Source organism: Protopterus annectens, chromosome 6.part0, assembly GCF_019279795.1.
Source record: "Protopterus annectens isolate FY-2018-M chromosome 6.part0, PAN1.0, whole genome shotgun sequence".
NCBI classification, from domain to species: domain Eukaryota; kingdom Metazoa; phylum Chordata; order Ceratodontiformes; family Protopteridae; genus Protopterus; species Protopterus annectens.
In genome coordinates this window covers 705,447,148-705,461,238 of record NC_056737.1, presented here as the reverse complement: position 1 = coordinate 705,461,238, position 14,091 = coordinate 705,447,148, and the positions used below count along the sequence as shown (strand labels likewise).

Below are 14,091 nucleotides of genomic sequence, written 5' to 3'. Positions count from 1 at the left end.
TTTATTGGTCAGTGGTGGGGTGTTGGTGCTTGACTCTAGGTAATGTATATATTCATGGGTCATTGGGGGTGTTGGTGTTTGACACTAATAATATATATATTTATCGGTCAGTGGGGGTGTGTTGGAGCTTGACTCTAGTAATGTATGTATTCATAGGTCAGTGGGGGGTTTGGTGCTTGGCACTACTAATGTATGTATTCATGGGTCATTGGGGTGTGTTTGCTTGACACTACATGGAGGGTATGTTGGTGCTTGATGCCAATAATGTATGTATTCATGGGTCACTGGGGTGTGTTGGTGCTTGATGCTAGCAATGTGTATATTTATGGGTCAGTGTGGGTGTGTTGGCACTTGACACTAGTAATGTATGTGTTTATGGGTCAGTGGGGTGTGTTGGTGCTTGACGCTAGTGATTTATGTATTCATGGGTCAGTGGGGGGTGTTGGTGCTTGACGCTAGTGCTTGACGCTAGTAATGTATGTGTTTATGGGTCAGTGGAGTGCGTTGGTGCTTGACGCTAGTGATTTATGTATTTATCGGTCAGTGGGGGGTGTTGGTGCTTGACGCTAGTAATGTATGTATTTATCGGTCAGTGGAGGTGTGTTGCTGCTTGACACTAGTGTATGTATTTATCAGTCAGTGGGGGTGTGTGTTGGTGCTTGGCGCTAGTAATGTATGTATTTATCGGTCCTTGGGGGTGTGTTGGTGCTTCACGCTAGTAATGTATGCATTTTACGGTCAGTGGGGATGTGTTGGTGCCTGACGCTAGTAATGTATGTGTTTATGGGTCAGTTGGGTGTGTTGGTGTTTGACATTTGTAATGTATGTATTCATAGGTCAGTGGGGGGGTTTTGGTGCATGACACTAGTAATGTATATATTCAGGGGTCATTGGGGGGTGTTGGTGCATGACACTAATAATGTATTCATTCATGGGTCAGTGGGGGTGTGTTGGTGCTTGACACTAGTAATGTATGTATTTATCGGTCAGTGAGGGTGTGTTGGTGCTTGACGCTAGTAATGTATATATTTATGAATCAGTGGGTTGTGTTTGTGCTTGACGCTAGTGATTTTATGTATTCATGGGTCTGTGGGGGTGTTTGGTGCTTGACACTAGTAATGTATATATTCATGGTTCATTGGGGATGTTGGTGCTTGACGTTACAGTGGGAGTGTGTTGGTGCTTGACACTAGTAATGTATATATTTATCGGTCAGTGGGGGTGTGTTGGTGCTTGACACTAGTAATGTATATTTTCAGGGGTCATTAGGGGGGTGTTGGTGCATGACACTAATAATGTATGCATTCATGGGTCAGTGGGGGTGTGTTGGTGCTTGACACTAGTAATGTATGTATTTATCGGTCAGTGAGGGTGTGTTGGTGCTTGATGCTAGTAATGTATATATTTATGGATCAGTGGGGTGTGTTTGTGCTTGACGCTAGTGATTTTATGTATTCATTGGTCTGTGGGGGTGTTTGGTGCTTGACACTAGTAATGTATATATTCATGGTTCATTGGGGGTGTTGGTGCTTGACGTTACAGTGGGGAGTGTGTTGGTGCTTGACACTAGTAATGTATATATTTATCGGTCAGTGGGCAGATGTTGGTGCTTGACAGTAGTAATGTATATGTTCATGCATCATTGGGGGGTGCTTGTGCTTGACATTAGTAATATATATATTTATGGGTCAGTGGGGTGTGTTGGTGTTTGACGTTCGTGATTTATGTGTTCATGGGTCAGTGGTGATGTTTTAGTGCTTGACAGTAGTAATGTATGTATTTATCGGTCAGTAGGGGTGTGTTGGTGCTTAACGCTAGTAATGTATGTGTTTATGGGTCAGCTGGGGTGTGTTGGTGCATGACGCTAGTGATTTATGTATTCATGGGTCAGTGCTGGTGTGTTGGTGCTTGACACTAGTAATGTATGTATTTATCGGTCAGTGGTGGGGTGTTCGTGCTTGACACTAGTAATTTATATATTCATGGGTCATTGGGGGGGTGTTGGTGTTTGACACTACAGTGGGGGTGTGTTTGTGCTTTACACTAGTAATGTATGCATTCTTGGGTCAGTGGAGGTGTGTTGGTGCTTGACGCTAGTAATGTATGTGTTTATGGGTCAGTTAGGTGTGTTGGGGCTTGACATTAGTAATGTATGCATTCATATGTCAGTGGGGGGGGTGTTGATGCTTGACACTCGTAATTTATATATTCATGGGTCTTTGGGGGGTGTTGGTGCTTGACACTAGTAATGTATGTATTCATAGGTCAGCGGGGGGTGTTGGTGTTTGACACTAGTAATGTATGTATTCATGGGTCATTGGGGGGTGTTGGTGCTTGACACTACAGTGGGAGTGTGTCGGTGCTAGATAGTAGTAATGTACTTGTTTATCGGTCAGTGGTGGTGTGTTGTGCTTAACACTAGTTATGTATTTATTCATAGGTCAATGGGGGGGGGTGTTGGTGCTTGACACTAGTAATGCATATATTCTCAGGTCAATAGGGTTGTGTTGGTGCTTAACATTAGTAATATATATATTCATGGATCATTGGGGGGTGTTGGTGCTTGACAATACAGTGGGGATGTGTTGGTGCTTCACACTAGTAATGTATGTATTTATCGGTCAGTGGTGGTGTGTTGGTGCTTGACACTAGTAATGTATGTATTCATAGGTTAGTGGGGGGGGGTGCTGGTGCTTGACACTAGTAGTGTATGTATTGATGCGTCATTGGGGGTGTTGGTTCTTGATGCTAGTAATGTATGCCTTCATTGGTCAGTGGGGTTGTGTTGGTGCTTGACACTAGTAATTTATGTATTTATCGGTCAGTAGGGGTGTGTTGGTGCTTGGCACTTGTAATGTATGTATTCATAGTTCAGTGGGGGGTATTGGTGCTTGACAATAGTAATGTATATATTCATGGGTCATTGGGGGTGTTGGTGCTTGACACTACAGTGGGGGTGTGTTGGTGCTTGATACTAATAATGTATGTATTCATGGGTTAGTGGGGTTGTGTTGGTGCTTGTAATCTATATATTTTTTGGTCAGTAGGGATGTGTTGGTGCTTGACGCTAGTAATGTATATATTTATGGGTCGGTGGCATGTGTTGGTGCTTGACACTAGTGATTTATGTATTCATGGGTCAGTAGGGGTGTGTTGGTGCTTGACACAAGTAATGTATGTATTTATCAGTCAGTGGGGGTGTGTTGGTGTTTGATGCTAGTAATGTATATATTCATGGGTCATTGGGGGATGTTGGTGCTTGACACTGCAGTGGGGGTGTGTTATTGCTTGATACTAATAATGTATGCATTCATAGGTCATTGGGGTTGTGTTGGTGCTTGATGCTAGTCATTTTTATATTTATCGGTCAGTGAGGTTGTGTTGCTGCTTGACACTAGTAATGTATGTATTTATCGGTCAGTGGTGGTGTGTTGGTGCTTGACACTAGTAATGTATATATTTATGGGTCGGTGGCATGTGTTGGTGCTTGACACTAGTAATTTATATATTCATGGGTCATTGGGGGATGTTGGTGCTTGACACTGCAGTGGGGGGGTGTTGTTGCTTGATACTAATAATATATGTATTCATTGGTCATTGGGGTGTGTTGGTGCTTGGCACTAGTAATGTATGTATTTATCATTCAGTGGGGTTGTGTTGGTGCTTGGCACTAGTAATGTATGTATTTATCAGTCAGTGGGGGTGTGTTGGTGCCTGACACTAGTAATGTATATATTCATGGGTCATTGGGGGATGTTGGTGCTTGACACTGCAGTGGGGGTGTGTTGTTGCTTGATACTAATAATGTATGTATTCATAGGTCATTGGGGTTGTGTTGGTGCTTGATGCTAGTCATTTTTATATTTATCGGTCAGTGAGGTTGTGTTGCTGCTTGACACTAGTAATGTATGTATTTATCGGTCAGTGGTGGTGTGTTGGTGCTTGACACTAGTAATGTATGTATTCATAGGTAGTGGAGGGGGTGTTAGTGCTTGACACTTGTAATGTATATATTCATGGGTCATTGGGGGGTGTTGTTGCTTGACACTACAGTGGGGGTGTGTTGGTGCTTTACACTAGTAATGTATGCATTCATGGGTCAGTGGGGTTGTGTTGGTGCTTGACACTAGTAATGTATGTATTTATCTGTCAGTGGGGGGGGGGTGTTGGTGCTTTACGCTAGTAATGTATGTATTTATTGATCAGTGGGGGTGTGTTGGCACTTGACGCTAGTAATGTATGTATTTATCGGTCAGTGGTGGTGTGTTGGTGCTTGACACTAGTAGTGTATGTATTCATAAGTCGTGGGGGGGTTGTTAGTGCTTGACCCTAGTAATGTATATATTCATGGGTCATTGGGGGGGTGTTGGTGCTTGACACTACAGTGGGGGTGTGTTGGTGCTTGTCACTAGTAATGTAGCTATTTATGGGTTAGTGGGGTTGTGTTGGTGCTTCACACTAGTAATGTATGTATTTATTGGTCAGTGGGGATATGTTGGTGCTTGACACTAGTAATGTATGTATTTATTGGTCAGTGGGGGGTGTTGGTGCTTGACACTAGTAATGTATGCATTCATGGGTCTGTGGGGTTGTGCTGGTGCTTAACCCTAGTAATGTATGTATTTATCCATCTGTGGGGGGGGTGTTGGTGCTTGACGCTAGTAATGTATGTATGTATCGGTCAGTGGAGGTGTGTTGGTGCTTGACACTAGTAATGTATATATTTTTGGTCAGTGTGGGTGTGTTGGTGCTTGACACTAGTAATGTATATATTTATGGGTCACTGGGGTGTTTTGGTGCCTGACGCTAGTGATTTATGTATTCATGGGTCTGTGCGGGTGTTTTGGTACTTGACACTAGTAATGTATGTATTTATCAGTCAGTGGGGGTGTGTTGGTGCCTGACACTAGTAATGTATATATTCATGGGTCATTGGGGGATGTTGGTGCTTGACACTGCAGTGGGGGGGTGTTGTTGCTTGATACTAATAATGTATGTATTCATTGGTCATTGGGGGTGTGTTGGTGCTTGTCACTAGTAATGTATGTATTTATCTTTCAGTGGGGGGGGTGTTGGCGGTTGTCACTAGTAATGTATGTATTTATCGTTCAGTGGGGGTGTGTTGGTGCTTGACGCTAGTAATGTATGCATTCATGGGTCAATGGGGTTGTGTTGGTTCTTGACACTAGTAATGTATGTATTTATTTGCCAGTGGGGGTGTGTTGGTGCTTGACACTAGTGTGACGCCTGTGCTTTGGCCTAGCAATCAAGGAGCCTCAATCCTCACCACTAGCACCAGAGAGGGCGTCTCATATATGAGGAAAGGATAACAAATACACACAGTAAAGTGCAATTTCCCTTAAGAGCACACAGAAATCACAGTCATTCCAGGGCTGGTCGTTCCCTTGCTCCCCAGGTCCCCAGTAAGACTCCTCACTGACACAGCTATAGGGTCCAGATCTCAGCCTAGCTGGGCAAGCTAAAATCTGCAGCACCCTCTCTGTCCAACCACTGCTTCGTGTCCCTGTCCAAGTAGCTGACACACACACACACACACACACACACACACACACACACACACACACACACACACACTTTGAGATAAGAGGTTATACAACCACACAGACACTTCTGGGGAAGGCTGGCACAGGTTCTCCAGCTTTGCCCCTTTTACCCAAACTATACGGTAGAACTGGCTGGCACTACCCAGCTAATATTATCAGCTACCCAAAGCCCCTTGAAATGGTGTACAATTATTACTGTGTAATATTATTATCCAATTGGTAAGTGTGACTAATCAGTCAAGGCTTATTACAGTGACTATGTACAGTAAACTCTATAAGTATGCAGTGTACTCTAGAGCTTAACTTATCTCTACACAAACCCACCACAGTTAAAGGGTTTTAAAATATTTAATAATAAATAATTTAAACCACAAGACAGTACTTTGTACTACACAGTCAGTGCTAGTCAAAAGTTCAGAGATCACACAGAAATACTTAAAATAAATCAGTAGTACATTTCTGACATCACAGAAAAACACTTAGTCTAAACTTTCTAATTTCTAGCTCTCTAAAAGAAAACACAAGTCTAAGATAACTTACATAAGACAACAGGCAGAGTGCTGTAAGTTGGATGATCAGACAAAAATGCTTAATAATCTCTGGTTCTCACTGTTTAAATTGAAACTGCTGTTCTGCTAAAATATTACATCATTTTTTACACTTTCCGGTATTCTCCCGCTACACATTAACTACATTTACATTCTTAACATCTCCCTTTTGTTATCTTGCAGCTGGTTAGGAACAGAGCAATAAAAATACATTTGCATGTTTAAATCTAGCAATTTATTTAACTCTTGGTTAAAACAATAGAAATAATTTCTTCATCTAGACTTTTCAGCACCACTGTCCACTTTAAAGTGTCACCACATGCTTTTACAGGGTCAGAAGAGAGCACTGTTGCCACATTTTTGTAACAGCATTTGTTTACATTTATATTTGCAAATGACAGAATTATCTGTAAAATTCTATCTGGCTAGGCTGGCAGCCTTTACCCTTCTCTGTCAGTCGTAACAACTAGTAATGTATATATTTATGGGTCAGTGGGGTTGTGTTGGTGTTTGACACTGGTAATGTATGTATTTATCAGTCAGTGGGGTTGTGTTGGTGTTTGACACTGGTAATGTATGTATTTATCAGTCAGTGGGGTTGTGTAGGTGCTTGACGCTAGTAATGCATATATTTATGGGTCAGTGGAGTGGGATTGTGTTGGTACTTGACACTAATGTATGCATTCATGCGACAGTGGAGTTGTGTTGGTGCTTGACACTAAAAAAAAAATTATATATATATATATGTATAAAAATTCCAAGCTTGTTTTCTGCCTTTCCTGTAAGTAGTCTAATCCAGAAACAGATTTGCTGTATCCAGAACTGTTTGTAAGCTTCTGTGCCCCAAGCATTTCTGTGTTGGAGGGAAGCCTTCTAGCTTATCAGTGGGAGTGGTAAGCACAGGGTAGCCTATCTACCACACGAGTGGTTTATGGCCCAGAAATTGTAGTTTATTGGCCATTTTGGGCAGTTTTTCATCTCTTTCAACTTTCTGGTTTAAAAGCCTGCATTTGCGCTTGTTTCCCACCTTCCCTGTAACTAGTTTAGTCCAGGTACAGATTTGCTGTATCCAGGACTGTTTGTAAGCTTCTGTGCCCCCAAGCCTTTCTGTGTTGGAGGGAAGCCTTCTAGTTTATCAGTGGGAGTGGTAAGCACTAGGTAGCCTATCTACAACAAGATCCAGATACAGATTCTTAGTTTTAGCACTTGAATTTGCGTATCTGTGCTCAGCAGTTGTACAGAACTTGTTGTAAGCACTAAATAAACTACTAATTACTACAACACTCGACCTTCCTCATTATCTAGAGGAAAACAGTTTTGGTACTTACTTTCCTCACTTGTCTAGAGGAAAATAGTTTTTTATTCAGGCATGTCCAAGGGTCATCTCCCAGTGTTTTGTCCTGTCTATCTGATGAATCTGGGCATCTTGGGGCAATGTAGCAATTGCCTCATGTACACAGACAGCCCTCTCCTCCTACCACCCAACACTACAACCTGTGAGAGATGCACTTATCTACCCAAACTGGAGGTAAAGCTCTCTCCAACCAAGACTGAACTTGATAGTCAAGAGAAGGTAAACACTTGCACCACACCACACTCATCACATAGTCCCACTAAACGTACACCACCAAAATCCACACATAGAATCACAAAAGCATTCATGGAGGCTCTCAATAATAATCTGCTGAAGCAACAGAGACCTCCAAAGCAGAAACGCAAGCAACCTCCCACCACTAACACAACCCAAATGACACACAGCCCACAGACTCAGTGTGCCACTCCACCACAGCCCGTAAGGCAAAACAACGCACCCAACACACTAGTCATAGGTGACTCTATAGTCAGGCACACTGATGTCCCACTCGCAAGGCTAAACAAGGAGAATGTCACTGTCAGCTGCCTGTCAGGTGCCAGGATCTGCCACATAACCCACGAAGTCAGGTCACTGCACAACAAATAAAAATATGACTCTGTGATTGTCCATGTTGGAGTGAATGACCTGAGATGTACATCCCTGGACTGCATGAAAAGAGACATGGAAGAACTCTCCAATCTTGTAGCCCAGGCAGGTATGACCCTAGCCCTGAGTAGCATCCTGCCATTGCCCAGAATGATACTGCAGTACAAGGACAAAATGATTGACTTCACCAATTGGCTAAGCTTCTGGTGTCATTCTAAGGAGATCCAGTATCTGTCTGCCTGGGATGACATGGTCGACAGACCACAATGCTTTGCCAGAGCTGGCCTGCACCTGTCACCCCTGGGATTCCGGATACTGGCAAAGACTCTTGCCGCCCCTATAGTGCCTTTTTTAGGCAAGGTTCAAATGACAGATTCACCACCATAACAGGAGCAGACAAGCAATAACTGAGGTAATGCTACTCAATGCTAGAAGTCTAAATCTCAAAATGCACTCACTTGAGGCACTCCTTAAAATAGAGAACATCGACGTCTGTGCAGTGACTGAGACCTGGTTCAAGGCTGCAGAGAGCATCCCTGCATTACCAGGCTATAAGTCATACCACACTTTTCGGCCATCTAACCTGGACCGGAACACCAAAGGCAGAGATGTTTCCATATTCATTAAGGATATCCACACCTCCAGGCTAGTTGCTCAGCATAATGCATCCGAGGTTATCCAAGTGCAACTAACTCTGGGCAAAACTGCAGTCCAAATTTTAGCTTGCTACAGATCCCCTACCATGCCCCAGGATTCCCACTCCTCTTTTCTCGCACCCCCTAAAGGGCCCATATCTATACAGGAAGAATGCAGAGTCCCTGTAATCACAACTTCACAGGTAAAAACAGCACTCTCTAAAGCCAAAAACACAGCATCCATGGGACCAGACAACATCCCAGACTGCGTTTTACACAAACTTCAGAACAAACTGGCTCCCCACTTAAGCACCATGTTCAATCATAGTCTCATGTCAGGCTTTGTGCCCACTGAATGGAGCACAGCAACAGTTATCCCACTCCACAAAGGGGGAGCCACCACTGATCCTGGGAACTTTCGCCCTATTAGCCTGACGAGCCTGATCTGCAAGGCCATGGAATGTATCATCAAGGTATTCATAAACAAAGACATTGGTAACCTCCAAACTCTGGACCCCACCCAGTTCAGGTTTGTGAAAGGTAGATCATGCCTCCTGAACCTGGTCGACTTCTTTGAGGCAATCACTAAAGCCGTAGACGAGGGTAAGATGGTTCACACAGCCTACTTTGACCTTGCCAAGGCTTTTGGCACCATCCCCCATTCTGGAATTATAGCTAAACTCACTAAACTAGGTATAAATTCCTATGTCACAAGATGGGTTGCCAACAGGCTCACTGACAGAATCCACACTGTAAAAGTTACAGACTCCAAATCTGACTTCAAACCAGTGACAAGTGGAGTACCACAGGGTTCAGTCCTGGGGCCTCTCCTGTTTGGTATCTACTTCTCTGAAGTACAGGCTAACACAGAAGGCTTCTGACTAACGAAGTTCGCAGATGACTGCAAACTAATAGCTATAGTAGAGTCCCCAAATGATGTGGACATCCTACAGAAGGGCCTCACTGAGACAGATGCCTGGTGTCCGAGCAATGGCCTCACGCTCAATGCCAAAAAGTGCATTGTAATCCCCTTTGGTAAAAACTCTGTACCCATGAACTACCACATAGGTGGCAGTCTTCTTAACACGAAATGTGTGATGAGACACATTGCCACAGTAGTCATGAAATCCTTCTGCATGGCACACTTCATCACAAAAGGGTTGTCATCCAGGAAAAAAGAGGTCATTGTTCCCCTCTACTCGACACTCATTAGACCCATTATAGAGTATGACACCCCATTTGGCATGTACCACACAAGACATCTGCAGCAGCTGGAAAGGCCACAGAAGTATCTCACAAAGAGGATTACTGGCCTCAAATGGATGCCCTACACTGATCGTCTCAAAAAACTCCAGCTTTACTCCGTAGCATATCGCCTACTCCGAGGTGATCTCTGCCTAACATATAAAGCTATGTCAAACCCAGAGCTGTTGGACATGTTACACCTGAAGAAATCCCAATCCCTCTGAGCTACACGCTCTAGGGACCTAAATCTTGTCACCACAATAAACAGGACTTGCTGGAGGGATAAATTCCTGTCCCAGAGACTTCCCATACTCTGGAACAAGCTACCCATCTATGTCAAGCAAAGTTCTTCATTAACACTCTTCAAGAAAAATCTTGATGAGTGGATGGGAAATAGGAAATACACACCGGGGATCACTTCTGTGGCTCTGCTTGACAGGGGCACAGGAAATTAACTTTCTTGGGTTGGCATAAGCCAGGGAACTTTGTTGACTAGGCTTACTTAGGCCCTTGGGCCGATCGCCTAGTACCTACCTATGAACTAGTAATGTATGTATTTCTCAGTCAGTGGGGGTGTGTTGGTGTTTGACACTAGTAATGTATATATTTATGGGTCAGTGGGGTTATGTTGGTGCTTGACACTAGTAATGTATGTATTTATTGGGCAGTGAGAGTGTGTTGGTGCTTGACACTAGTAATGTATGTATTTATTGGGCAGTGAGGGTGTGTTGGTGCTTGACACTAGTAATGTATATATTTATGGGTCAGTGGGGTTGTGTTGGTGCTTGACACTAGTAATGTATGTATTTATCGGCCATTGGGGGTGTATTGGAGCTTGACACTAGTAATGTATATATTCCTGGGTCATTGGGGGGGGTGTTGGTGCTTGACACTACAGTGGGCATGTGTTGGTGCTCGACACTAGTAATGTATATATTTATGGGTCAGTGGAGTTTGTGTTGGTGCTTCACACTAGTAATGTATGTATTTATCGGTCAGTGGGGGGGGGGGGTTGATGATTGACACTAGTAATGTATGTATTTATCAGTCATTGGGGGTGTGTTGGTGTGTGACACTAGGAATGTATGCATTCATGGGTCAGTGGGGGTGTGTTGGTGCTTGATGCTAGTAATGTATGTATTTATCAGTTAGTGGGGGTGTGTTGGTGTGTGACACTAGTAATGTATATATTTATGGGTCAGTGGGGTTATGTTGGTGCTTGACATTAGTAATGTATGTATTTATCGGTCTGTGGGGGTGTGTTGGTGCGTGACACTAGTAATGTATGTATTTATCGGTTAGTGGGGGTGTGTTGGTGCGTGACACTAGTAATGTATGCATTCATGGGTCAGTGGGGGGTGTGTTGATGCTTGATGTTAGTAATGTATGTATTTATCGGTCTGTGGGGGTGTGTTGGTGCGTGACACTAGTAATGTATATATTTATGGGTCAGTGGGGTTATGTTGGTGCTTGACACTAGTAATGTATGTATTTATCGGTCTGTGGGGGTGTGTTGGTGCGTGACACTAGTAATGTATATATTTATGGGTCGGTGGGGTTATGTTGGTGCTTGACACTAGTAATGTATGTATTTATCGGTCAGTGGGGGTGTTGGTGTTTGGCACTAGTAATGTATGTATTTATCCATCAGTGGTGGTGTGTTGGTGCTTGATACTAATAATTTATATATATATTCATGGGTGAGTAGGAGAGGGTGCTGGTGCTTGATGCTAGTAATGTATATATTTATGGGTCAATGGGGTGTGTTGGTGCTTGACGCTAGTGATTTATGTATTCATGGGTCAGTGGTGGTGTGTTGGTGCTCAAATCTAGTAATTTAGGTATTCATAGGTCAGTGGGGGATGTTGCTGCTTGACACTAGTAATGTATGTATTCATGGGTCATTGGGGGTGTTGGTGCTTGACACTACAGTGGGGTGTGTTGGTGCGTGACAACTAGTAATGTATATATTTATGGGTCAGTGGGGTTATGTTGGTGCTTGACACTAGTAATGTATGTATTTATCGGTCTGTGGGGCTGTGTTGGTGCGTGACACTAGTAATGTATATATTTATGGGTCAGTGGGGTTATGTTGGTGCTTGACACTAGTAATGTATGTATTTATCGGTCAGTGGGGGGTGTTGGTGTTTGACACTAGTAATGTATGTATTTATCCGTCAGTAGTGGTGTGTTGGTGCTTGATACTAATAATTTATATATATTCATGGGTGAGTAGGAGGGGGTGTTGGTGCTTGATGCTAGTAATGTATATATTTATGGGTCAATGGGGTGTGTTGGTGCTTGACGCTAGTGATTTATGTATTCATGGGTCAGTGGTGGTGTGTTGGTGCTCGACTCTAGTAATTTAGGTATTCATAGGTCAGTGGGGGGTGTTGGTGCTTGACACTAGTAATGTATGTATTCATGGGTCATTGGGGGTGTTGGTGCTTGACACTACAGTGGGGTGTGTTGGTGCTTGACACTAGTAATGTATGCATTCATGAGTCAGTGGGGGTGTGTTGGTGCTTGACACTAGTAATGTATGTATTTATCAGTCAGTGGGGGTGTGTTGGTGCTTAACGCTAGTAATGTATATATTTATATGTCAGTGGGGTTGTGTTGGTGCTTGACACTAGTAATGTATGTATTTATCAGTCAGTGGGGTGTGTTGGTTCTTGGCAGTAGTAATGTATCTATTCATAGGTCAGTGGAGAGGGTGTTGGTACTTGACACTAGTAATGTATATATTCATGGCTCATTGGGGAGGTGTTGGTGCTTGACTCTACAGTGGGGGTGTGTTGGTGCTTGATACTAGTAATGTATGTATTTATCGGTCAGTGGGGGTGTGTTGGTGCTTAACACTAGTAATGTATGTATTTATCAGTCAGTGGGGGTGTGTTGGTGCTTGACACTAGTAATGTATGTATTCATAGGTCAGTGGGGGGGGTGTTGGTTCTTGACACTAGTAATGTATATATTCATGGGTAATTGGGGGGTGTTGGTGCCTGACACTACAGTGGGGCTGTGTTGGTGCTTGACACTAATAATGTATGCATTCATGGGTAAGTGGGGGTGTGTTGGGGCTTGACACTAGTAATGTATGTATTTATGGGTCAGTGGGATTGTGTTGGTGCTTGACTCTAGTATTGTATGTATTTATCGGTCAGTGGGGGTGTGTTGGTGCTTGACACTAGTAATGTATGCATTTATCAGTCAGTAGGGGTGTGTTGGTGCTTGACGTTAGTAATGAATGTATTTATCGGTCAGTGGGGGTGTGTTGGTGCTTGATGCTAGTAATGTATGTGTTTATGGGTCATTTGGGTGTGTTGGTGCTTGACATTAGTAAGGTATGTATTTCTGGGTCAGTGGGGCATGTTGGTGCTTGACATTAGTAATGTTTTCACTTGTGGAGCCATGTTACTGTCACCACTCAGTGCTCAGCCGTATACAATATCACCTAGCCCTGACTTGAGTTTTCGGGCTCCTGTTACTATAGTGAATAGTGTCGTGTCATGCAGTACACATCTATATTCTTGTTGTGCATATACCACTATGTTCTGGAGCAGCGTGCTTGTTGTATGTGTATGCCAATTATTTAATAAATATACCCCATTTGGGATGTACTTATTAAATAATTAGAAAGACCCCAGAGGTTCCTAACTAAGAAAATTACTGGCTTAAAATCTCTTAAGTTGCCAAAAAGTCTAGAAGCACTGTATTCAGGAGCTTATAAACTCCTCAGAGGGCATCTAGGACCTTGCCTTCCATGCCACTAGAGACCCATGTAAGTTTGCTAACTATGCTAGCATGTGGGATAGTGCCAAATGCCTTGGCTCAGACAAAGTACACGATGTGAACAGCATGACTGCTGTCAGCAGTTTGTGTGACCCTTTTGAAGAAGTATATGACAGTCATCAGATAAGATCTGACCTTTGCAAAGGCAAACTACTGCAACTCTAGCTTAATGAAAGTTTTAATCATGTTTTACAGCAGTGACTTGTACTTCATTTACAAAGGCACCTGGACTGTCAAACATATATACTGTAACATTTGACAAACTGAAGAAAACATATTCTGGATTGGTGTGATATTCTGGTTTCAATACAGCAATAATGAAATATGTCACAAAAATACCTTTT

At 43.1% G+C, this 14,091-nt stretch overlaps 1 protein-coding gene across 1 annotated transcript in view; it reads left to right on the top strand.

The window, feature by feature from the left end:
* Positions 1-14,091, top strand: part of SYNE2 (spectrin repeat containing nuclear envelope protein 2) — a 3,814,665-nt gene that overhangs the window by 1,365,322 nt on the left and 2,435,252 nt on the right. The gene's annotated exons all lie outside the window — the stretch shown is intronic.